The following is a 26,960-nucleotide window of genomic DNA, read 5'->3' on the forward strand; positions in this document are numbered from 1 at the left end:
CAGACAAACAAGTTGGATCATAGAACAAACCATGCTTGAGTTCTCATTTGAGGCAAAAATGATCAGGCTCAAACTTTGATATTTGGGGTACCTTATGTGAGGACCCAACTTCCTATAGAAGCCTATAATGCTGGGGAAAATGGAAAGAAATTGGAAATTTGGTTTTATTTATGTCATACAGATATAGTATTTCTTTTGGGACTTGTATGCTACCTTTCATGCTGGGATGTTAACATGTAGTTATAATGTATACTTTGCACCATTTTACATGTACACATCTCTCTCCATCTATCCATGACTCCCTCTAACCTTCCATCTATCCATCCATCACTCTATGCCTCTATCCATCCATTTATCCATCTCTCATTATCTATCTCTACCCCCCCCGTGTCATCATCCATCTTCATCCATCTGTATTATCTATCTCTGTCTATCTATTTTTGCTTATCTAACTATAACTGCTTATCTCTATCCATCTAATCTTATTTAAAGTATCTATCTCTCTATCCATCTAATCTATCTTTCTATCTCTCATCAGTCTGTCTGTATGTCTATGTATCTATGCCTATCTATTTTTGCCTAACTAATTTCTATCTATCCATCTATATAACTATCCACCCATCTAATCATATCTACCTACTATCTATCCATATCTGTCTGTCTATCTAATCATATCTATCCAATCATATTGAATCATATCTGTCCATCTATCTAATAATATCGAATCATATCTATCATATCTATCTACCTATCTAATCATATCTATCACTTGTCTATCATCTCTATCTAATCATATTGAATCATATCTGTCCATCTATCGAATCATATATATCTATCCATCCATCTATTACTCGTCTATCATCTCTATCTAATCATATCTATTTATCAATATCATATCTACCGATCATCTATCTACCGGTCATCCATCCATCTATGCCTATCTCTATTTCTGCTTATCTACCTATAACTGCCTATCTTTATCTCTCTATCTCTCTGTCTATCCACCCACCCACCCACATCTGCCTATCTAGAATAGAATAGAATTTTATTGGCCGATCGGAGACACAAGGAATTTGTCTTCGGTGCACAGTCTTCGGTCCTCCGAACTACTCAAAACTGCGTTGTCGGTTCTGCAGAACTGGCCAGTCAGAACCTTCTGAAAGCCGCTTCTGTAACACACGTCTATACAAGCACACACACAAACACACAATATCCCTATGAATGGGAGGGCCCCGTATCCACCGCGACGGAGGCCACATCGCCCACTGGCAACCGTTTTTTCCTCGCTTTTCCCCGAACCGTCACGCAGGCCCTGCGGAGCCACCGACTCGCATCGCCTCAGGGGCGTCGAGGAGACTGAGGGGAAGAAAAAGGCCCGAGGGGTGGGGCCGGCCGGCGGGGTTTCCCGGCCGCGGCCGCAGGGGCGGGGCCCGCGCGTGCGCGACGGGCGGGAACGCCCTCCTTCCCTCCTCCTCCCACCCCCACCCCACTCAACCCCGCCCGCCTGTTTGCCTGCCTGCCGCGCCCAGGCGAGACGCCGCCGCTGCCTCCTCGTTCTCTCTCATTTTTCCCCCTCCCCCTCAAATCCCCCCCCCCTCCGGCCGCCTCAACCGCGGTTGTTCCGGCCTTCTTCGTCTTGCCTCCCCTCCCTCGCGCGCGCACGGGCGGCGGCGACGACGACCGTGAGGAGGACTGCTGCGCGCACGGACCGCCAGACCCGGACGGAACGTGCCTGCCCGAGCGACTTCTCCTTCTCAGCGGGGCTCCCCGTCGTCTTCCTTCACCCCGTTGTCTCTTTTTTTCCCTCTGTTGTTCCCCCCCCCCCGAGCCCGTTAAGTTGCGGTGGTTGCTGCGTGCCGCCGCCCTCGGTTTTTTTTCCACGGCGGGGGTCGCGGCCCTCTTCGGCCTCCCGCCTCTTCCCGCTTTCTTCTTCCACGTCGCCCGGCCTCGGGGATAAGACGATAAGGCGCCCGCGGAGGCGGACGGGCGAGAGCGCCGAGAGAAGGTCGCCCGCGGGCCGGCCAGCTGGGCCGGCGGGGGTCGCCCGGGGGTCGCCTGAGGAGAAAGAAAGAGGAGCGGCCGCCCAGGAAGGTGAGACTGGGAAAGGCGGGGAGGGGAAGAGGTTGACGTGAACTCCCATCCCATAATATCCCTCCTCTTCCCTCAGAGTGGCGCCCCCAGGCCACAATTTCCCCCCCTCGGTCTGCCTTCCCCCATCCCACAATAAGCCCTCCCCCCGCTCCCCCCTCCTTGGAAATCCCATAATAATTTTCCAGCTTCTCCTGCCCGCCTCAAAAAAAAAGTTAGGCCATTTTGCCCCCCCCTCAAACTTACCCCCCCATTTAAGCCCCCTCTCCTGCCCTCCTTTCCTCCCCCCCCAATTTGGACCCCAGTGAACCCTCTTTTCCTCCCCCCCCACATTGAATCCTAGGCATTGCATCTTTGGCGGACCTCCCCCCTCCCCCAAAAATCTCAATTGCTTCCTGGGAAGAAAATAATAATAATAAATATAAATATAATATAATATAATGATAATGATAATGATATACAGAAATAGGAAGGCTATAAGGCTGAAATAACCGTTTGGAAGGGGTGGGGGAAATGTCTCCCTCAAACCTAACAAGATTTGGGGGGTAATAATAATAATAATAATCAGAAATACAAAGAAAATAAGGCTGAAATAACCATTTGGAAGTGGTAGGGGAAATGTCTTCCTCAATCCCAGCAAGATCGGGATAATAATAATAATAATAATTGATGATGATGATGATTATTATTATTATTATTATTATTACAAAATCCAGCATATCAATCTTGTTTGCTGTGTATTACATTTTTGTGAATATAATAATAATAATATCATCATCAACATTATCATCCAGGGTTTATTTATTTTTATTTTCCTCTGGCTCAATCCGCTTCTCTTCCTCCTCCCTTCCCCAAAGCCCCCCTTACATTGAAATGCAAGCTGGATCAATTTCAATGAATCAATTACTTTCCCCCTCTTTATCTCCAAAATGCAATTTCCCACCCCTCCCCAAACAAAAACGATGCTTGGGTCAGCTTAGCATCTCAGTTTATATCGGGCTGTAATATATGTAATATATTATCTATCTATCTATCTATCTATCTATCTATCTATCTATCTATCTATCTATCATCTATCTATCCTGTCTGTCTGTCAATACTGCCAATCTATCTATGGAATATATATATATACACATATATACATACATACATACATACATACATACATATATACTTAAGCATGGACGATAGCTAGATAGACAGACTGACAGACTGAAGGGGGAGATCCCATTACTGCCTTCCCTAAATATGGTCAAGACCTGTTAACTACGGACTCCTTTTCCTCCTCCCCACCTTTTGCCCCCCTCCCTCCCAAAGACCCCAAAACTCCCCCTCCCCAGACTATCCACCTTAATTAATTACATTTCTTGATTTTAAACAGGACTTCAGTCCACTCCTCTTCCATCCTGTCCTTTGATTTTTAATTTTTTTTTGCCTCCTCCTTTCTGGAGAGGGCGTCTCCTTATGGAAATCCACCAGCCCCCCCCCCCTTTCCATTTTAGCCAAATCATGCTCCCTTTATTTTATTTTATTTTCTTATTTTTTACCAGGGCTCCCTTCTCCTTTAGGCCCAAATAGCCTTTCTCATCTTTTGGCTCTTCCCATCCCGAGATATTGTCTTCTTTCATTTTTTATTCTCTCTTCCTTTTTCTTTTCTTTTTAAAAAAGCCTTCCTCCCTCCCTCCCCCTGGGTGACTAAAATGTTCTTCCTTTCCCTTCTCCCCCCTCTTCCTTTCCTGTTTGCTCCCCTTCCCCAGCCGCCACCATGCCCTTTCCCTCCCTTTCTTCCTTTGGCCATTTTTTCTCCCCCCCCCCAAGTTATTCTTTTCTTCCCCTTTTCAAACCCCCACCCCTTCCCAAGCACAAGACCAACATCCTTTCTCTCTCTACCGGTTCCCCTCCATTTTGCTCTCTCCTCCCCTGAAATCTCAGAATTGTGCTCCCTTCTTGTCAGTCTAGAGAGGAAGGGGGGAAAACTAGCCCAACCTTTCCCCCCCCCCCCTTCCCCAGATTGCTGACATAGGGAAATCGAGAAATCCACACCGCACCGCCACCCCCCCCTTTTCATTGTCTCCATCATCCCCGTCCCACCCATTACTGGAGCATCAGTCTTTCCTTGTAGGCAGAGATAGGAGAGGGCGGGAAGAAAAAGGAGGAGGGTCTTTTCTGGCTCCTGAAAAGGCAGGAAAAGTGGGGAAGGAAGAGGTGCCAAACCACAGGGGAGTGGGAAAGGGGGGGGGGGAAGATATGCTTGGAAGAAATTTTCCAGAGTATTAACGTGCATTTGGTATCATGGTGGAAAGATCGCTTGCTTGAAAGGAACTGAAACCCAGGCATCGCTCTTTTAAGTTTTGGCTGGGGGGGGGGGGAATATGGACATTTTGCTGCTTCCTCTCTTCCCATGGTAGGAAAAAAAAATGCTTGGGAGGGGTGCAAAGGGGTGAGAAACAATGTTGGCGGGGTTGCATTGCTGCTGTCTTAATTGTGCAATTTTGGCTGTCTCTCTTTTCTTAAATCCTTGTTTAAAGTTGCTTCTCTGTTTTGATAGGCGTTGTGTAATTGTTGTTTTTTTGCCATCCATGTTACAGCTCTTTGTGGTTGCTAAGGGGATGCGGAAGGATTTTTTTTAAGGTCTTTTTTTTTAAGTAGCATTGCTAATGAAAGGAAGGTGGTTTTGGGAGGGGTAACAGGGTCTGGGTGGGTTTTTTTTTTTAAATGGGCTTTTTAAAATGATGGGGGAAGAAAAGGCTGGGAGTTTTGCCTGGTTTTAAAGAAAATGGCCAATCTGAAGGGGGAAACGGGTTTCTTTAGTAAGAGTGCCCAGGAGAAAATGAGAATGATCTACAGCCCTTGGTCCAGGTTGCCCATTTGTCATTTCTGACAATTAGCTAAAAATTTAATGTGTGTGATCTTTTCGCCACCATCTATCTCTTTGATGTAAAAGATGAGAGAGTCCTGGAATTGCCTCTTCACTGCTTTAGACATGCAAATGGGGTTTTTTTTGTAAAAAATTTTTTAAAGCCTTCCTGGAAAAAAATGGGAGCCAGCAGGTGGCTGGCTGCTTTTTCGGCATCCGGAGGTGGGAAGAAACCCCGTCCCCTTTAAAATTGAATCCCCAATTCCTTCTTTTTTTCCCCCCTGGGTCTTTTGAGTCTGCCATCCAAAAGCACTTTTTGTGATTCTTTCCTGACCAGCCCAAGTTTGTAAATAAAACCTCTGTTGCTGCCTTTCACACACACACACACAAATGAACATGCAGACAAATTCGATCTCCTCTTAGCCTGCCTTCTTCTTTCTCGGTGATTTGTTTTATATTTTTGAGAAGTCACTGCATTTCAAAAAGAGTTGTGCTTTACATGCTCTGACAGTTGGTTTTTTAAAAAAATTTCTCCTTCCCATTTTTTTTATTTTCTTGTTTTTCTTCTGGAAATGAATGGATGTTTTGTGCTTGGAACCGGGGAACTGCAACAAGATGGCGTTCGCAAGAAACATCTCTTTCCTGTCCCCGACATCTCGGGCATCCGCTGCTTTTTGCCAAGCTTCAATCTCGCAGCTGGGAAGAGCTTTCTTTTTAACTTTGATTTCCCTCCCCTATCATTGACAGATGGGGCTTTGATGGGGGAATTGACAAATGCTTTGTTTTTTTTTTAAAAAAAACTTTCTTACCTCCTCCCCCCTTCCCTCAGTTTTCTATTAGCCATGGGGTGGGTGGAGTAATAGACTAAAATTTTTACAGACCGAATTACAGATCAAAGAGGTCAGGAAGGTTAGACCTAAAATATCCCTTTGCAAAAAAAAGATTTATTTTGTAAAGGTCAGCTTGGTTTTGTGCAAGTTTTTTTTAAAAAGAATGGTAGAATTTGTACATCTCTAAAAAAAAAAAAGCTGAAATTTTGGCCCTTTGCTGGTAAGTCAGTTTCTGCAAACAGCAGTTTACTTAAAATAAATATTAGTAGCTAAAAATCTTGTTTTGGTAACTTTTCCCAAATCATGTTTGATATAATGTTGAATTTAGTAGGTCTTATCTGTTTAGCTCAAATTCCTATTATTGGAATTATTCTGCATTTTTTCCTTATAGTTTAACTGAAGATTGGGTTTATATTGCTGCCCTGAATACTTTGGAAGTATTACAGTTGGCATGAAATTGATAGTCCAAATTTAAAAATCCAACTATTACAGTTGTATGGGTTGGATTCCCAACCTATATCTGAAGACTCATTAGGACAAAGTAAATGTTTATTTAGTAAACCTAAACCCTGAACTTTTTAATAGTGCTGTAGCCAAAATACTGAACAATCAGCAAAGGGAAAACTAATTAAAACAATATAAACAAAAGCAATGGAATATTTTTTTTTTAAAGGCTTAAAATAATCAATTGTTTCTGGAATAATTTAGGTTGAATATTTATTTTATTGTTCTTTGATCTGTTTGAATATGAAATGGATTAGACATGCGTTAACACAGCTTTTAATTACATAAACCGTTTTCAAGTTCAGTTAACCAAATATTTTACCGTACTTTAAAAAAAACATGGACCAGAAAGAGAGAAGCATTTATTGAAAACCCCTTTTATTAGATTTGAGTTTGGAATCAGGTTTATTTTTCAGGGCCTGTTTATCTTTCGTTTCCTTTCCAATACTTAGTGATTAAGGTTCACTTCACATTGACAATAAATACAATATCTTGCATACATATCTTAATTTTTTTTCTATCTTCCTGGTTTTTGCCATGTAGGCCCAGCTTTGTAGCTATATGTACCAGATGTTGTGTATTGTAGACTTTCTTCCTATTTATTTTTGTATTGCTGTTTGGTCAGCTTGCAGCAAGCAGTGTCCAACATACAATTGTGTACAATTGCCTCTGTTAAAAATCTAAAATCTAACTGAAATATGCTTTGCAGCAGAACGCTGTCCCTAATGGGTTTGAATTGTGCTAGATAAAAACAGGAAAGCAAGAGAGTGGGTTGCATACATTTTGTGATGTGAGGGGAACAAGGGACTAAATCAACAATAAATAGGCTGTGGTGCTTATTCTGCAGGCAGCCCTTCCCTTTAAGGGATGACAGCTGACAGTTAGCAACCAGCCTTGTGAAACACCAGGAAGTTAGTTCCTCATTGCATGAATAGCAAACCTCTCCGGAAAATAAGATTTTTTTGCAAGCTCAGTGGAGCCAAGGGAAGAGATTGTGACTATCTTTTAGACGGATCTAGAACTTGGGTTTTGAAAATAGCCTGTTCTTGAGATGCTTGATTCTTCTCAATCATGATCGATGTAATGCAACTGGTTTCATTAATAATGTCCCCCCTCACACCCACACCATTTCTCTCTCTCTCTCTTTCTCTGTCCCTCCTTGTGAGAACTTTTATTTTGGCCCAATAATCACGCTTCTCCAAAGCCCTGTAGATTTCCTTGCCTGTCTGTTTCAATTGGCTCAGATTTCAGTCCCTGAATAGGATTAAATTCTTACTGTCCATGGATTTTGGCTTTGCTTTAATGGATTGGTAATTGATATTCTCAATTTTAATATCCAGATTGTAGCTGTGTGGCGTTCTGGTTTTTTTTTCAGAGTACGGCTAATGCTGGCCAGAGAGAGAGAGAGAGGATAGATAATCTGGGATAGCAGAGTTATGATTTTTCCCGAGGGGGGGGGGAGAGAATCCTCCATATTATTCACTCCACCAGGAAGTAAAAGGGATAATGGGAATTAAAGAGGCATGTCCTTCAGAGCCATTATCTTGAGAACATTTTGAAACAACTTCAGAATGGCTAGCTTTTAATATTTTGAGTGTTGAGTTGTTTTTATGTGGGTACTACTGAAGTGATTATTACAAGTGGATTCTAAATAGAAGGGCAGTAAGCAACAGGAAAGGAACAAAAGGGAACAAAGGAGGAACAGGAAACGAAAGGAAGGAGAGAAAGCAAGGAAAGGAGAAAGGAAGAATGGAGAAAAGGAAGGAGGAAGGGAGAAAGGAAGGAAAGTGGAAAGGGAGAGAGAGAGGAAGGAAGGAGATCGAAATAAAGGAATGGAATAAGGAAAAGAGAGGAGGAGAAAAATGATAGAGGCATTCAGAAAGGAAAATAAATAAATAATATTTATTTATTTATTATTTGGATTTTTATGTCGCCCTTCTCCAGAGGCTCAGGGCGGCTTGCAAAGCAGGAGCAATACAAAAAGACATATAAGAAACCCAATTAATTAAAATTAATCTAAATTTATGATAATTTAAGAGAGGCTTTATTTGAAAGGCAAACCCCCAAATGAATTTCTCAGATGATAAAAGATCAAAATCATGACTGTCAAAAAGACTAGCCTACAATTATAAATGAGAAAAGTCTATTAGGAGAGAAGATGTGACTAAGAGATTAAGAGAAGGGAAACAAAACTTGAGTTGGATTTTGTTTTCCTTAAGTTGGAGGCCGGTCCAGGATCATCGCATTATATAAAGCTTCAAGCCTGACTCTGTCATGGTGGCCCAAAGTTGGTAGTGATTGTCTAGGCCGGTGTTTCTCAACCCACCGTCCGCTTGAAGACATGTGGGACTTCAACTCCCCGAATCCCCCAGGGCCGGGCAGAATTCTGGGAAACAACGTCCGCACGGGTTCAAGGGGCCTAAAAAGATCGAGGAGCACAAAGGGCGGCTTCTTCTCGGGGGGAAATAGCCGTGGCTTGATCCGTGCGCTGTGAAATTGGACCGAGGTGGTAGTAGTAGTAATAATAATAATAATTTATTAGACTTATATGTTGCCCCTCTCCGAAAATGATGACAACACTGGCCGTTTCGTCTGGGTTAGGCTGAGCTCATGATTTCCTGGCTTCTTGGAATCGCTGCTTTTTTGAAAAGGAAGCAGAGACAACCCGGGCTACAAAGACATGTGGATTGAGAGTTTCTTTTTGACTTTTTTTTCTTTTTAAAGCAACCCTGCTTTGGGCTGGCAGCTACCCCATTCCAAAACACACACACACACACCTAGTAAAACCCCTATCTCATTTACCTTTGTAGGCAAACTGGCAATTATTATTGTTGTTGTTGTTATTATTGTTGTTGTTGTTATTATAATTAAATAATTAAACTAGGGAAATAACTAACTTGGGAATCTTTCCCTGCTGTGAAATTCCAGGTCTGCCTGGTGGAGAATTCTGGGAGTTGAAGTCCACACGTTTTCAAACAGCCATGATTGAAAAAAGCTTGGGGAAATAATTCCAATTTCTCAGAGAGAATTTAAATAATTTGTTTTAGTTGTTTGGTCATTGAAGCCTCATACTGTAGCTTGTGTTTGGCTAATAGAGCAGTAATGGGGAGAGAAGCAGCCATACATGTTAGACCGTTGCAATAGCATTATTTGAAGTCTGGTTCTCCATCCTTACCTACCTCACTGGGGCACCTTTTATTGCCATCCAATTGAAATAGTGAAATTCATAGGCATCTTGTAGAAATCACAATGATGTCACAAGATTGATTTTTAAAATATTGGGGATTTTAGCTTAGTTATCTAGTTTAATTAATTGGATTGCCATTGTGTTTTATTGTTTTTTATTATATGCTGTAAGCCACCACGAGTCTTTGGAGAGGGACAGCATATAAATCAAATAAATAAATAGATGGAGGCCTTGTCCAGGTGGTCCTCAACTTACAACAGTTTTCACTTAATGACGGTTCAAAGTTACAATGACACGGGGGGATAGGGGGTGACTTACAACTGTTTTTCACACAGCAGTTGCAACATGCCCATGGTCATGTGATCAAAATTCAGCTGCTTAGCAACCGACTCATATTTATGACGGTTGCACTGCATTTGTGATCACCTTTTGTGACCACCTTCTAAGCCAAATTGGCGTGGAAACCAGATTCGCTTAATAGCTGCAACGATTCACTTAACAACAGTGGCAAGAAATGCGGTAAAACGGAGCAAATTCACTTGATGTTTCGCTTAGCAGCAGAATTGTTGGGTTCAATTATGGTTGTACGTTGAGGACTACCTGTGCTTCCTTGGCCTACCAGTTGAAGACAATGTCCCCTTGGCAATTTCATTTTAAATGGGGGGCAATTGGAACCTTGTTTAAACCTAGTTAATGGCCTTTTAGGCTTCCTCCAGCCTCCAACTATTCCAAGAGTAGTTCACTTTTTGAATAATAACAATTATATGTCAATTATACGAGGCCTTGGGATTTTAGAGATGCTTAGGTGAGGCATGGCCAAAAGAAGGTTGGGAACCACTGCTCTAGGTACTATTTTAAAAAAAATCTCAGTAACACAGTCATTTTTAAAAGAAAAAAAAATTGATGTGGAAGCTGTCTTCAGAAAAACATACATCAGGGGCATCCTCAGATTGGGGCCCAAAAATTTGAAGATGGTGGCTGTGATGGTGCGAATACAGCTCCACCCACTTTTTAGATGCAATACCCATAAAAATAGGCAGAATTCAGATCTCATTGCCTTGACCTAAATGCTGAATTTTTGCACCCTGCCATTCAGGCACCCTGGCAAAGAGGCTATTTTTGTATTTCATGGTATTACTTTCCTAAGTTGTTCTTGCAGGCAGTTGCAAAAGACCATAATGACAGAAAAAAACCACCCATCTTAATGAGAAGATACATATCAAGACTTGTAAGCTGATTCCGCTATCAACTGATATGAAGCTATGGTCCGCTTGCAAGTTAGAATAATAATTTTGATGCTAGTGGCTTGAAGGCACATTATATGAAGAGTCAAGTTCATATTTTCTCTACCATGGGCGGTCCAATTTGTCCCCACCCCTGTGTGAGGTTCAGAGTGGGAAATACAGTACAGATTTTATTCTCCCTAGCAGCTTGGAAGAGGAAGTAATACCCTCTTTGTCAAGTTAGAAGAAGATCTGCAAATTTCGATAACAAATTTTTATTTTATTTTTTAAGAGCCCGTGTCTTAACCTTGACGAAGGATTTATTGAACTGTCCCAATTTCTGGTGGGCCCAGTAGGCTCATGTTTCCCCCTCCCCAGGTGAAAAAGCACCTTCTTTGAAACCTGTCGAAAGTGGCTGGTGTATCTTATTTTGATCACACAGGGGAAACTTTAGCAACATTTTGATTAAAAAGTGTGTTGGGCTGCCAAGTTAAACTCTGCAAAGCAAGGCATGCGTGCTTTTAACTGGTTTAAAGTCAGCATTCTTTGCCCAAATGGATGTTTGGTGCCAGAAGAATAGAGATTTTGTTTCCCCCCCACCGTATTTTCCCCATCTTTTGCAAATTTCAATTGATAGATTTGGAGAAAAGAAAGATTGCCTAGAATTTGGACACCCAGAGAGGCATATATGAATGATGAGATAAATATCAGATTCCCCCCTTCCTGAAATAAGAATTTGTTATTGTTATTACAAGTCAGCTCTCTCAAATATTCAAATTAGTAAAAGCACCATCCCTGGGATTAATTTCCCTTTTCACTTTTGTAGATCACTTAGGATGCTAAAATTATGCAAACTGCCTTCCGTGTATGTGGATTCACCTGTTTATATCCATCCACTCATCACTTAATATTGCATGGGTCACCCAATGGAATGTGTTATGGGAACATAGGACACAATCTATTGGTTGCTAGCTCAGCATTGGTTGTTCTGATTGGTTAACAGTTCTCTTGGGATTTTTAAAAAGGATGCTCTCTCGATGTTGCTTAGAAATATCAAGATATGATCTGGGGCATTTCCGTTGACAGAGAAAGTGCTCTCTAGATAGCAAACATTATAATCTATCCTTCAGGTTTGAGTGTTTATTATTAAGAAGGCCCAGTCTTCTTAAATAAGCGACTTGTGATGCATTAAAAAAATGAAAATTATAACTACGACCCCAGGAAGATGATTAACGGTTGATAAACTCATCAGAAAGTAGGTATTGATGGAAGATGTTGGCATTTGTGATGTTCTAAAGTCTTGACCAGTTTGATCTCCAATGTGAGAAATGGTGGATAACATCTGCCACAGGTTTGCTTATAGCATAGCTGCCCTGCCATCTGTAAATACAGAATAATTAAAAGAATAGAAATGATTTGGGCTCCTTGTAGAATAATTAGACAATTTACAATTGATGTCAGGAGATAGTTTATAGACAAAACATCTCTTATTCTCTGTGTTAAATGCAGGTTATTAAATCCTGGCTTTATTATTATTACGACATCTTATCAGTTCTAATTTTAATTATTTGTGAAATTTGCACTCTGCCTTTGAGGAAGAGGTCGTTACGGTTTATAATTTTATGGAGGGAGCGGATTTTCCCCCTCTCAGATTCTTAAAGTTCAAATAGAGGTGTTTGAAACTCAGACACAGCATCCCAAATCCCAGTTTTGATCATTAGCATTTTAGAGATTTTACTGGATAATGGGGTGAGGGGGGGGGGGGTTAGGAGGGAAATTAAATGAATTTAGTTTAAATGAATATAAACAAGCCAAATGGCTAATTCCTCCACCAGATGGGACTATCTAAGTAATAAATGCTTGTTCAAATATTTAAAAAGGAGCAAAATTCTTCACACCCTTATATAATGGACTAACAATGGGTATCCTCCCAGCTTCATAGAAAATTTTTTGGTGAAATTGTAAGTGCATGTATCATATTTTCCCTGTCTTATTTTCAAAAGCAAAGCTGTAATGTTCTTAGGAAGAAGTGAACCAATGCAAAAGGAATTTGTTTCCCAGAGTAAAATTAACATGCGAAACAAACTATTGAAAAGGTAAATCACTTGATGTAAGCCCATAAGGAATCCCTTTTGAGGATGCCTCTAAACCTTTACTGAATCAACAGGCATATTTGTGAAATTTAAAATAACTCCTGCTATCCTAAGCAATTATGTTGAATTACTAATCAGATTGTTCATTTAAAAAAAAAAGAAATCTGTAAAATAAGTGCCATCAAATCTTCCAACCTTGTTTTATGATTGAGTTTCTGGGGTAAAATAAGGAAGCAGGTTTTTAACGTTTGTTCTGCTTTCTTTAAGCAATTGTATAATCTCCAAAATTTGAGAATAATAATTCTTGGGAATTTCAAGCTAGTGTTTGCCATGTTTGCAGGGATGGGTGGGTGTATTGTTGGTTCTAGTTTGATTTTTATAGCATTGGTTGCTGATAAACTATCTTTCTGTGTGGGGAAATAATTTTTCTGAATGACGCAATGCAAGGTAACTGTGTTTTTCAACTCCCTTCAGCCAAAGACATTCACTGCTAATCAAACGCCAGGAAATGGTGTTTGTAGAGGATCATAGAGTTTTAAGGAGGGGCCTTTTAAGTCTTGGTGGCCAACTGCCCGAAGGAATTCAGATTAAAATATCCCAGATAATTGAGAGGTTTTTCTGGAGGTCTTCGAGGATATCAACCATCTCTCTTGGATCTTTGGACATTATATACTGCTCAAAAAAGATAAAGGGAATACTCAAAGAACACATCAGAGATCTGAATGAATGAAATATTCTCATTGAATACTTTGTTCTGTACAAAGTTCGATGTGCTCAACAGCCTGTGAAATGGATTGTCAATCAGTGTTGCTTCCTAAGTGGACAGTTGGATTTCACAGAAGTTTGATTTACTTGGAGTTGTATTGTGTTGTTTAAGTGTTCCCTTTATTTTTTTGAGCAGTGTATAATTTTAGGATGTGAGAAGTGGATAGTTTCCCAACTTAAAACAAATGATGGCCCTTTTCTGAGGTGGACTACAACTCCCAGAATTCCTGAGCTTGCCTGGCTTGCTCTAGGATTTCTGGGAGTTGAAGTTCACCCGTCACAAAAGGGCTGTCGTTCTCCTCCTCCCCCCTGACTTAAGTTTAGCACCCTCAAAGCCAAGTTGGTTCTGCTTTCACGGGCTCGCATGTGCGCACTCAACACAGAAGCCTTCTGCATGACAGGAAGCTGAGAGTTGGGAACACCTGCTCTAAACAGGAAGTGGCTTGCAGGCTTTGCCAGATAGGCCACGCCAAGCTTTTCTTCCTTTCCCTTGTTCTCGGTTGGGTTGAAAAGACTTTTTCTCTCCTAACCTGGACCATTGGATCTGGCCAAGGACGCAGCATGTAAGAAAAGATGACCTTCAGTAGCAGTGTAGGGCAGGGGTGGGTTCTATTTAACCTTCCCTACTAGTTCGCATCGCAATGGAAGTGCACATTTTGTATGCACATGCTTTGCGCGCGCGCACGTCACTTCCCGGAAATGACCATCTTTTGGCAATCCGCAGTGACCGGAGGACTGATTGGGGAGTCTGGACCTCTGGTCAACGCTGTCGGTTTGGCGAAATGTCCGCTACCGGTTCTAAAGAACCAGCTCGAACCGCTATCCAACCACCGAGTCTAGGCCAACAGATTGTTAGTCCCCTGATTTAGATTTGTCTTGGATAATGCAAATGGGTTTCATGCTAGATAGAGTGGGGCCCTGAACTCATTGCATAATGTGGCTTCCATGTTTTTATTCTCTGGGGGTCTTGGTGTTCTCTGAGCTTAATAATAATAATAACTAAGTTGGAAGGGACCTTGGAGGTCTTCGAGTCCAACCTTGGTTGTTTTCTTGCAGATGTTTCGTTCCCCTAGCTACTAACACTGATGATGTTACCTAGTTAGTTAATTAGTAAGTTACTTAGTTTGATTATTTATTTATTTATTTTTTGATTTGATTTGATTTGATTTCTATGCCGCCTCTCTCCGGGGACTCGAGGAGGCTCACAACATATAAAATATACAGTACACAATACTGTATCTTAAATCCAATTAACTAATTAAAAATATTTTTTAAAAACCCAAAAAACCCATAAAAATAATAATTCCATTCACTCCACATTCTCTCAACACATTCATTGGCCAGAGGACAAGATCTAGTGGCCCCAGGCCTGGCAGCATAAGTGAGTCTTCAGTCTCTTAGGAAGGCAAGGAAGGTAGGGGCCTTATGAATTTCGGGGGGGGGGGAGTTGATTCCAGAGCCCCCCCCCCACAGAGAAGGCTCTCCCCCTAGGCCGCCAAACGACATTGTCTGGTTGACAGAACCTGGAGAAGGCCGACTTTGTTGAGATGAGTTTGGAAGGGGTAAAACTTGAGTCGGGATCATCAAACAATGAAAGGATTTTCATATTCATGTTTCCTACATTCTCGTCTAACTCTTGGTTCGAACCTTGGTGGGAGGCCAACCTGAAATAAGAAAATTGGACTGTTTAACCCATAAGGGGTTTATTTGACTCTGTCTGTTTCACACACACACACACACACACACACACACGGGCACGAATGTTACCCAACTGCCTTCATCAGTTGCATGCAGTATTTTAATAAAAGGGTGTAAAGCTCAGCTTTTTCAACTCATTGTGTAAACCTCTCCCTTCCCGCGCCTTGCCCCTTCCTTCCAAAATACTTCCACCAGTTGCATAAACACAGGATGTTTCATTTCTTACAAGAACAGGGCCATTCCCATAAATGGTGAACCTCCTGGCAGTGGAGTCTGGTTCACCTCTTCTTAGGCTCCAGAAAATTCCCCTCTAACAAATTAGGGTGGAGGAGGGTTTGGGCCTGCATTTCTCTTCATCACTGGAGGAAAGGGGGGGGGGGGAGGAAAGGAGTTCCTTTTGCAATCAGAGAAAGATATCTCAGATTGACCGGAGAGGTGAAATATTTGTCTTCCAGGATCAGAACCCGGCCAGGTTACCTTCTCTGGTTTTCTTTCCCACCTTTGATTGACCTTGCTTGTTTCTCTCTAAGGAAGAGATGGTTTAAAAAGAGATCCGAAATTCTCATCCAGAAATTCTCCATAAAAGAACCATTGCATTGTTTTAAGGTACACCTGAAACTCTAGAACACAGAATCATAGGTTTGGAAGAGACCTTGGAGGTCTTCTAGTCCAGCCCCCTGCTCAAGGCCAGAGACCTTATATCCTTGTGGTCAAACAATTGTCCAAGCTTTCGTTGAAAACCGTCAATGATGGGCCATCTGCAACTCAAGCTGTTCCATTAGATTAATTGTTTTCACTGTTAGAAAACTCTTCCTTCTTTGTACAGTATGGTTGCATCTTTCTTTAGAGAACCATAGTGTAATCTAAATAATTTTTCACGACTTCTCGCTTTTAGCGTTTTATGACACGAACAGTTCTTCCCACCGTCATGGTCTCGGTTTTCCCGGTAGAATTTCACCCTAGCTTGGGATAAATTCTACGATTGGTCAAAACAAAGAAATAGCTAATTAGGTGAAATAGAATGTAAGGTTTAAAAGATTAATAATTGATATTTTTATGTTTTCAAAAAAATTGAAATTAGATTTTTTTGAAGTCTCTTTTTTTCATTTTTCGTTTTTTAAATTTCTTTTTTCTCTTATGAAATGTACAGTATTTATAGTAAAATAGACAAAAATGTTCTCAATTGATGTAAAATGTATACAATTCCGTGTGCGCTTCTGACGAAAATTGGGATGTAAACCATCCCAGATATGTGTGTTTTTCTTTTATGTTTGTGTGTTTTTATATGTCCGTCTTGTTTTAAATAAAAATAAAAAATAAAATAAAAAGAATTTCATCCTACCGTATTTCCCCCGAAAATAATTCCCCTCCTCCAAAAATAAACCCTCCCCCCCAAAATAAGCCCTCCCTCCAAAATATTTAGATGCATGCAGAGCTGGTCCTCGCCATTTTCTTTGGTTAGGGTTAGGGAGCTGGAGCTGGAAATCGGGTATAATGGCAAGAGGAGCCTTGTCTTGCTCCATGCACCCCCAAATAATACAACCTCCCCAAAATAAGGCCAAGTGCTTATTTCAGGGTTCAAAAAAAATAAGACAGGGTCTTATTTTTGGCGAAACATGGTAGGTGGATAATGCACAGGAGGGGAAGTTACAGATATTCCAATGTCTTCTCTCCATAAGCCCATTTCATTTCAAAATGGCGGACATCTTCAATGACATCGTTGGGATTACAACTCAATTTTCAATTCTCATGTCAACGGGAAGTAGAGTTTTTAGTGATAGTCATATGTGAGCTATGCTGACCAAAGCCGCTTGGCACAATGCAATATAAAACACATACAACTGATGAAGTTGGTTGCAGTTGGTCCTCTCTTTTCTGCGTCTTTAACATTGTCCATATGTTCTTGTCTCTCAAATGTTTTCCCAGCCACAGATAAGTGTCCTCCTGCAATGTTCTAAAGAGGATGAGAACAATCCTCCAGTTTATTGTCTTTTCAAGCTTGTCAACTTTAGGATGTGCGGAGTTCAACGCCCAGAGTTCTGGGAGTTCATACCCATCCATCTTAAAAGTTGGAAAACTCTGATTCAGATTGATCCTTCTTTATAATCTTAAATCTGTTTTGTTTTTGTTTTTTAAGGCAAAAGGAAAAGTGAAATCCAGTGTGTATGTCTCCCTGCGTGGATGACTATGGTATAATTTGAACAAAATTTCAGGGTTCCCTTGTCTCCCCTGTCCTTTCAGCAGAAAAGAGATCAAAGTGCAATCTTCTAACAAGAACAATATTCGCCTGGTCTTGGGTTCAGTAATAATGAACTGATTGTGTTTTATCTTCAGAGTGAGTGGCCACTGAAAGACTAAATGGTCTTGATATCACACCTTATTGTTATTTTTGGAACCAAACAAGAGGTGTTATTATTATTATCAGAGTGTCCAGCAAACCTGGAAATCAGGGAATTATCAGCGAAATTGGTGGTTCGGGAAATATCAGGGAATTATCAGGGAATTCGTGAAAAAAAATGGAATAAATCAGGGGGGGAAACCAAAACTGTATTAAAATATTTAAAAGTCAGGAAAAAAATCATGTTTAAAAAAACACACGGGTCACACTGCCTGGCAGAGTCAAGCAAAAACGAGCGCAATTGTGGCAACAACTTGCTTCCTCAGTTACCGATATTTCTCCATGGCTTAGCCGTTTGGTGTGATATCATCTACGACTGCGCCTTAACTAGATGGCAAGTTATAGGGAAATTTCAGGCATGGAATTTCAAAATGCTTTCCCCTTGGACATCCTGTATTATGTAGGAAAGTCCTATTATATAGGAAAAGGTTTTTAACAGGAAAGTGAACCCAAGAACAAGGGGTCACAATCTGAGGTTAGTTGGGGGAAGGATTAGAGGTAACATGACAAAATATTATTTCACTGAAAGAGTAGTAGATGCTTGTAACAAACTTCCAGCAGACGTGGTTGGTAAATCCACAGTCACTGAATTTAAACATGCCTTGGATAAACATATATCCATCCTAACATAAAATACAGGACATAGTATAAGGGCGGACTAGATTGACCAGGAGGTCTTTTTCTGCTGTCAGTCTTCTATGTTTCTATATATATTATATCTTTCGTACCAGTTTGCAAATCTGAGTGCGCACACCTCTGTATATGCCCGTGGCCACCTGCACATATGTGTCTTTAGCCACTGCAGAAATGTGGCTAAATAGGACAGCATTACATCCGGGAAGGTGGGCGAACCCTCAGTCGCCGCTACCAATTCACCTGAACCAGCTGAATACCCCACCTCCACATGAAATGTGGAGACAGACAGTCTGACGTTAAGGAAATGGTCTGGGGAGGCTTGAAAAGAGGATGGGCTGAGGCTAAACCTTGGGAGGTTACTGTGTGTCACCTCCAAATATTAGTAAAAAGATGGCCGATATCCACAGTTACAGCTTCGCTCTGAAACCCATGCAGGTTGAATTTTTTAAAAAAATCCACGCTTGCTACACGATCAACCAGCTGTTGGGCCACATCTGGGAGCCAAATGGTTGACGTAAGCAATTTATCCCACGTTGCTTCCACATTTTTGAGTCTTTCTGTGCAGCTCTTTAAAAAAAAAAGTATATTGCTTTTGGCATTTGTTTTCTGCCCTTGAGTCGTGATGTTGTTCAGCTGATATAAGGATTATTTCAAGACACATCGCTGCAGAGAATACCTTCCAAAACCCAAACGTATATCGGTGGTTTCTATTTAGAGGTGGTTCCTAACCAGCCATTTAGCACTGAAACCCAGCATCCTTTTTCACTGTACAAATTAAATGGTAAGGGCGGGCTTCTACAGTTTTAGCGTTTTGATCCAACTTCCTATTTCTCAGCTGGATTCCTGTTTTTTTGTACGTTTTAGGTCCTTAAAGTGTCTCTGCCCACGTGTGTGTTTTAAAAGATGGATGCAAGAGGCTATTGTCTGTGTGCTATATTATATTCCCTATAGATAGCTCCAATCTGGGATTTGGTCGAATCCTAGGCCTGGAAGGACCCTTTTATTTATTCATTTATTAAAAATAAATAAAATCTTCTAGTTCAATGGTCACCAACTGGTGGTCTGTGGACCGCTGGTGGTCAGTGAGAAAAATTTGGTGGTCCACAGAAAGATTATTTGCATGGTTATATTGCACTAAATCAGGGGTCCTCAAACAATGGATATGTGCAATTAACATTTGTGTTGCTGCAGACAGTCTCCCCTTTGTGGTCTTTTTGTGTGGGTCGGAAGGGGGGCAGAGATTTTGACTTGGGGTCTACTTCGGCCTCCTGGTGGGGGACTTTGGGCGAAGGCTGGAAAAGCCGGGGGTGGCTTGTTCCAATGGGGTTGCATCATGGCTTAGAACTGGCTGACCATCTCAGCCCGCTGAGCACCTCCAGGCGCCAGTATTTTTTTATTTATTTATTTTATTTATTAGATTTGTATGCCGCCCCTCTCCGTAGACTCGGGGCGGCTCACAACAATAACAAGAACAATGTAAGAACAAATCTACCTGGCCTTGCAGTCCCAAAGATCTTCTCTCTGTTAGTTAGGGTAGTGATTTCTGACAGTCTCAAAATGGGTGAACAGTGCAGTCAGGCGGTAGGGAAAGCAAGTAGGATGCTTGGCTGCATAGCTAGAGGTATAACAAGCAGGAAGAGGGAGATTATGATCCCACTATATAGAATGCTGGTGAGACCACATTTGGAATACTGTGTTCAGTTCTGGAGACCTCACCTACAAAAAGATATTGACAAAATTGAACGGGTCCAAAGACGGGCTACAACAATGGTGGAAGGTCTTAAGCATAAAACGTATCAGGAAAGACTTAATGAACTCAATCTGTATAGTCTGGAGGACAGAAGGAAAAGGGGGGACATGATCAAAACATTTAAATATATTAAAGGGTGAAATAAGGTCCAGGAGGGAAGTGTTTTTAATAGGAAAATGAACACAAGAACAAGGGGACACAATCTGAAGTTAGTTGGGGGAAAGATCAAAAGCAACATGAGAAAATATTATTTTACTGAAAGAGTAGTAGATCCTTGGAACAAACTTCCAGCAGATGTGGTAGATAAATCCACAGTAACTGAATTTAAACATGCCTGGGATAAACATATATCCATCCTAAGATAAAATACAGAAAATAGTATAAGGGCAGACTAGATGGACCATGAGGTCTTTTTCTGCCGTCAGACTTCTATGTTTTCTATGTTTTCTATGTTTTGGAAAGCTTATGTTCCTAGTCCTCAGTGAGGTGATTCTTCTGAGTCTCCTTCTCGGTCAGATCCAGCTGTTTTGCCAACTCTTTCTCGTGGTGGCTGCTTAGCGCCAACAACCACTTCCTGTCGGGACCTAAGGAGCCCGGGCGGGCAGGTGTGAAGTGCCTAGGAAGGGAGAGGTGAGTAGAGGCCGTCGAGGCGCCCCTTGTGGCGAGTGACATTGAGTTGACCACACCCACCCAGTCACATGCGGCTAGCCACGCCCATCCAGCCAGTCATTAGGCAGATTGTATAGTAGTCTGCGGAATTTACAATTAGTGGTCCCGGAGGTCCGAAAGCGATGGACTCACCCACATTATGGGTTATTATGAGGAGCTATGAAGGGCGATTAGAGTGGGCCTTCTCCGGGTCCGGTCAACTAAACAATGTCGGATGGCAGGCCCCAGGGGAAGAGCCTTCTCTGTGGCGGCCCCGGCCCTCTGGAACCAACTCCCCCCGGAGATTAGAACTGCCCCTACTCTCCTTGCCTTTCGTAAGCTCCTTAAGACCCACCTGTGTTGTCAGGCATGGGTGAACTGAGACATCTCTCCCGGGCATATACAATTTATGAATGGTATGTGTGTATGTATGTGTGTTTAGAAAATGGGTTTTTTAAAAAATGTTTTTAGTAGAAATTTAGATTTGTTGTAAATTGTTTTTTTTTCCACTTTGTTGTGAGCCGCCCCGAGTCTGCGGAGAATGGCGGCATACAAATCTAAATAAACTAAACTAAACTAGCGGAAACTTGTTTTTTCTTTCTAAAAAGTCCAGTGATTGGATAAGGATTGGATTGTGTTGTGCTGAAATGTGGAGAAAATCCAAGCCACACAACGTGGGTTTTCCCCCCCTTCTCCCTGACACAGAAAAGACTTGGGTGAATGTGGTGTGGTCTGAAACTGTACAAGCTCCAGGGTGTGGCTCCCTTTTTTGTTCTGATTACTAATGAAAACTGGAAAGGAATTGTGAGGGGTTGGTTTTTTTCTCTGTGTTAATTTCATGCCGGCTTCCTTCCTCTTGTTTTTTCTAATTCTTTTTTTGTATTTTTTTTAAAATAAAAAAAGGCCTTGCAACCGGGTAACCAAGAAAAAAAAAGTGTTTATTTTTACAACAATAAGTGGGTTAGTGAAGGTTTATGTTATTCGGATGCTTAGTCATTGCATTGCTGTGGCAAATAATGCCATTTTATCTGTTCTGTTCTCTTCCCCATTTGCCACGCATCAGACGCATTATTGCTTTTATCCTTTCTTGTCATGCTGTTAATCAGTCCCAACAACCTGTAAAACCATGTCTTTCCTAAAGAAGCTAACCCAGAGTGGTTAAAAAGCTGCAGACTACAGTTTATGGATATGCAGTTTTGTGTGCACATTCTGGGTGTGCTGAATGACATAATATACAATCCAAGCAACAATCGCATCCCTTGTTTGCTTTAAAAGCTCAAGAACTATAACTGCTAATAACAAAGTTGGAAAATCCCTAATACAGCTGCTATCCTAATGGTAAAACTATATACAGTGGTATCGCTACCTAAGAACGCATCTACTTAAGAACTTTTCTAGATAAGAACTGGGTGTTCAATATTTCTTTGCCTCTTCTTAAGAACCATTTTCTACTTAAGAACCTGAGCCTGGAAAAGTTTCCCAGGAAATTTGAGAGTGGCACGAAGGCCCGGCCTGTTTCCTGCCATTCCCCCTTTAATCCCGACCGTCTCGGGCTTTTCTGGGCTGCCAGAGGAGCCTTTCGGTGGCGCTTAAGGAGGGTTTGGCAGCCCAGAGCAAACGGAGCGTTTTCCTTTCTCTGAGCGCTTGGAGAGGGAGTAAACCACTTCTCTGTGGTGACTCCCTCGCGCTTCCTCCCATACACCCAGTGCGAGGTTGCGTCCCAGAGCGTCTGGGCGCGAAAAGGCAAAACGGGGTGCTCACCTCACCTTCCTATGGCAGCGACTATCTTCCTCCTCCTCCTCCTCCCACCCAAATTCCAAGCTTTTATTTCTTTGCACACATTATTTGCTTTTACATTGATTCCTATGGGAAAAATTGCTTCTGCTTACAAACTTTTCTACTTAAGAACCTGGTCACGGAACGAATTAAGTTCTAAAGTAGAGGTACCACTGTATTTAAGATAGGTCACTCCAACCCTAATTTACTCCACAGGGCTGCAAAATGAATATAAGAAGCCTTGAAAAGGGTGAAATCACAACATAAATGCTAATTCTGTGCCTTTGTATGCATGGAGAAACTTTTTGTGTCCGACAAAGTAATGGATTGCATGATGGGTTAAAATTTGTCTCCCTTGACAGGACTTTAGTATCATTGCAACCAGATTCAATTCAGATTGGCCATTTTTCATTTTAGACTGTATCTTATTCCAAGTTCATTTTAAATCACATTTTATTCCAATTCCATTTTAAATTGCTTTTGTCCAATTTTAGTAATAAATTGCTTCTGGAACTCTGCAGTTTGATACGGCCCAAGGACTAATCAATAAATTAAAGATACAGAATTCAAATTTGCCTTTGATTGAGGAAATTCTTCTTTCTTCCCCAGCTTTCAATAATATTACAGAGTTCCCTCGATTTTCGCGGGTTCGAACTTCGCGAATAGCCTATACCACGGTTTTTCAAAAAAATATTAATTAAAAAATACTTCGCGGTTTCCCCCCCTATACCACAGTTTTTCCCACCCGATGATGTCATATGTCATTGCCAAACTAATAATTTTTGCAAATAAATAACAAAAAAAATAATTATTGTTAATAAATAATTATGTTTATAAATATCAGGATCACTAAGTGTCTTATTCAATGGTGAGTACCAGTAATAATGGTGAGTAAATGGTTGTTAAGGGAATGGGAAATGGTAATTTAGGGGTTTAAAGTGTTAAGGGAAGGCTTGTGATACTGTCCATAGCCAAAAATGGTGTATTTACTTCCGCATCTCTACTTCGCGGAAATTCAACTTTCGCGGGCGGTCTCGGAACGCATCCCCCGCAAAAATCGAGGGAACACTGTACCTGATTTCTTAAACCTTCATATTTTTTTTGAGTATTTGACTTAATTTACATCCTATGACAATAGTTATTGAGGAGGGCTTGATAAGAGCCAGATTTTTTTTTTTTAAATTAATGGGAAGAAGTAGCAATTCTAGCTGTGCGGGTTTCCCACAGAAAAACACCTGGATTTGTACCAGACCCATAAACCACTTTAAGCTTCTGACTGGATGAACAGGTAGGTATGAAAAAAGAAAATAAACACATGTGAGATTATTCACCTGTCTAGGAAGAACTAACGGCTGGTACAGTATCTTGTTTTTCACGCTTATTTTTCTCCCTGCCCCTGGTAAACAAGGAGTGAGGCATTTGGAATTAATTGGGGAATTTAACTCACTGGAGGGTTGATTTTTTTTTTGGTTGTTGTTGTTAGTTGCTAAGTCATTTGATAGATGTTGACAAAGAAAAGCTCCGGGGATTAAGGTAATGAACAGTAAGTTCTGCACTTAAGAATGAATAAATTTATACGTTAATTTTGCATGTGCAAAAAACCAACTTTAAAAATCCACGAGGAATTTGGTTTGAAGGACTGTCCTTTGGAAAAAAAAACTTTTGGAAATCTTATCTAATAACTGGTCCGCAAAGGAGAAGGATTGCTGCAAACTTTCCCTAGGGAAGGATGGATGTACACACCTGGGTGCCTCATAGTTTAGGAGCAAGCCAGGCCAGCTGGTTGCCTAGTTACCTCCAGCATCTCTAGGTAGGTAGGCCTCAACTTACAACAGTTTCATTTAGTGACCGTTCAAAATCACAACAGCACCTGGGAAAAAAGCAACTTAAGACCATTTCCCACACTTACAACCATGTTTACATAATCAAAATTTGGACGCTTGGTAACTGACCCATATTTAAGACGGTTGCGGTGTCCGGGAGAGTGTCACATGATTCCATTTTGCGACCACCTGACAAGCAAGGACAGTGTGGGAAGCCAGATCCACTTAACAACCAACCACAGTGATTCCCTTAATTGAGGCAAGGGAGGTTGTAAAACGGTGCAAGATTTTCTTAAGAACCGCCTCGCTTAGCAACAGAAATGGGTTTCAGTTGTGGTCGTAAGTCAGGGACTAGCTGCATGCAGGAGAAATTTTTAAAAAATTATTATTAGAAAATAAGTATATTTATATACAAATATGAATTACAAACAAAAATATACACACAGCTTTAAAAACAAGAGAGATGGCCTTGCTCTCTCTTTCCTTAAATGTTTTAGCTTATACATTTCTAAATTGTTTGCATATTTTCATATCGGTATCATATATGCTTATACAATTTAACTCTTATTTCTTGTAATAGTAGTAATAATAAGTTAAATTGGTGATAGGAACTTAATTATTAGTAACAGGATTTCTTTAAATAGGCAGAACTCCATCGCTTGGTGTTAAGTCCAAATGTTATCCAAAAAGAATACAGAATTATCTTTTCCCCCCCGAACTCGTAGTCTATTGAGTGTTTTCAAGATATTTCATATTAGAAAGGTTTCTACTTATCTCATGGATCACGGCGGTTAAGCCAAGTGCAAGGGGGTGAGGAAAGGCACCATGCCGGGACTTGCATAAAGGTTTTGCACTGATGACATTACCTAGTTGGGTAATGAAAGATCTGCAAGAAAACCACCCAAGCTCAGAGATTTAAAACATTTATATTTTTATGGCAGCCGCCATTCAACTGTGAAATCATAGAAACATAGAAGATTGACGGCAGAAAAAGACCTCATGGTCCATCTAGTCTGCCCTAAAACTGCCTTTCAGAAACCACGATTCATTTTCTGGTCTGAGAAATGCCACTGCAGTTCCATTTCTTGCGTGTCAAATGCTGAACAACTTTTGCCTTATTTCAGGGTAATTTATTGGTAAAATAGGACCCACATCACATCCCTGCCAGCTGAAACATCTACACACTCACTTAAGCTTATTTGTTTCACTAAATTATAGAAACATAGAAATATAGAAGATTGACTGCAGAAAAAGACCTCATGATCCATCTAGTCTGCCCTTATACTATTTCCTGTATTTTATCTTAGGATAGATATATGTTTATCCCAGGCATGTTTAAATTCAGTTACTGTGGATTTACCAACCATGTCTGCTGGAAATTTGTTCCAAGCATCTACTGCTCTTTCAGTCAAATAACATTTTCTCACGTTGCTTCTGATCTTTCCCTCAACTAAGCTCAGATTGTGCCCCCTTGTTCTTGTGTTCACTTTCCTATTAAAAACACATCTGAATCAATGGTAACTTTGCTTCCAAGATACATATTGAGACCCAAAAATATTTTCAGGTAGCAGATGCATGTCATTTCAAGGTAATAAACAACATATAGAGGTGGTCCTTGGCTTACGACCCACAATCATAACTCGCCTGTAACTTTGAACAGTTCCCTAAATTTAACTGTTGCAAGCTGAGCGGATCCCAGAGGGAAAACCAAATTTTTACTCCGGTATCAGTTGTAAACCTTCACTCCTCCTGAAAAACTCACAATAAAACTATCCTGCCGTGGGGCACATTGCGTGTCAGCGGAGTTTTCCAAAAGCGAAGCTGGAATTCTCCTGTTTCCCTAACCTCCTTTTGTATAACGAAGACATCGAGATTTAATTTTGTTAGGTGCCAACACCTAAATAACCTGAAGCAACTTCCTCATTCCAAAGTTGAATCAAAACTTTTTGCCTCTGCCTGAGCCTTAACTTTTGTGCAACATTCCGTGCTAGGTTATGGAATTGTTCCCAGCAAAAGGTATACAATCCAAGAATGTTGCAGCGGCCTAGAGGAGGAGCTCTGGCCTCACAATCAGGAAGCTGTGAGTTCAATCCTAAGTAGGGGCAGCTATTTCTCTCTCTGAGCACAATGAAGATACATCTGCTGAACAAAACTCTGCATTGGCGATAGGGAAGGGCAGTGGGCCATGAAAACACTCTGCTGGCTTCATTCAGTTGCCCAGACGCCACTTCACAAGGGATTATGGGGTCGTTAAAAGAACATGATGAAAAGGTGTACAAACTAAACTTCATTTGATTATTTAGAACAAATATAGCCTTTCTTTTCACCCTGCTTCCCTCCCCCTTTTTTCCTTTAACATTCTTCTGAATGCTGCTTTTTGGAGTTCTGTCTTTGGAGTTATCCTCTCTCCTGTTCACCTACTGCAATCTATCCTTCCCCTCTTGCTTTGGATATGCAAAATCGCCAGAGAGTTACCTTCCACTTTGTCTAAACAAAAAAACCACCTACCTTTGCAATGTAAATTTCTGGACCATCCTCGAAAACTCTTCATGGAAAATAGCCGGAGTTTTGCTTGCGTGATGGACACCTGTAACATTGTCCATAATGCTGAAACCTAAAGCTTGCTGGCTGCCTCTTTTGAAGTTCTCTTGGACCGTTTCCACGCGTCTCTTCCGGACGGAGCA

General features: G+C 41.1%; 1 protein-coding gene across 1 annotated transcript in view; it reads left to right on the plus strand.

Annotated features, from left to right (window-relative positions):
• Positions 1-1,436: 1,436 nt before the first annotated feature.
• The window catches only part of GNB1 (G protein subunit beta 1), a 65,633-nt gene continuing 40,109 nt past the window's right edge, over positions 1,437-26,960 (plus strand). The window contains exon 1 of the mRNA XM_070759130.1: positions 1,437-2,091. The gene's annotated coding sequence lies outside the window, so the exon portion shown is untranslated. The remainder of the gene's footprint in view (positions 2,092-26,960) is intronic.

Source organism: Erythrolamprus reginae, chromosome 8 (assembly GCF_031021105.1).
Source record: "Erythrolamprus reginae isolate rEryReg1 chromosome 8, rEryReg1.hap1, whole genome shotgun sequence".
Classification (NCBI taxonomy): Eukaryota; Metazoa; Chordata; class Lepidosauria; order Squamata; family Dipsadidae; genus Erythrolamprus; species Erythrolamprus reginae.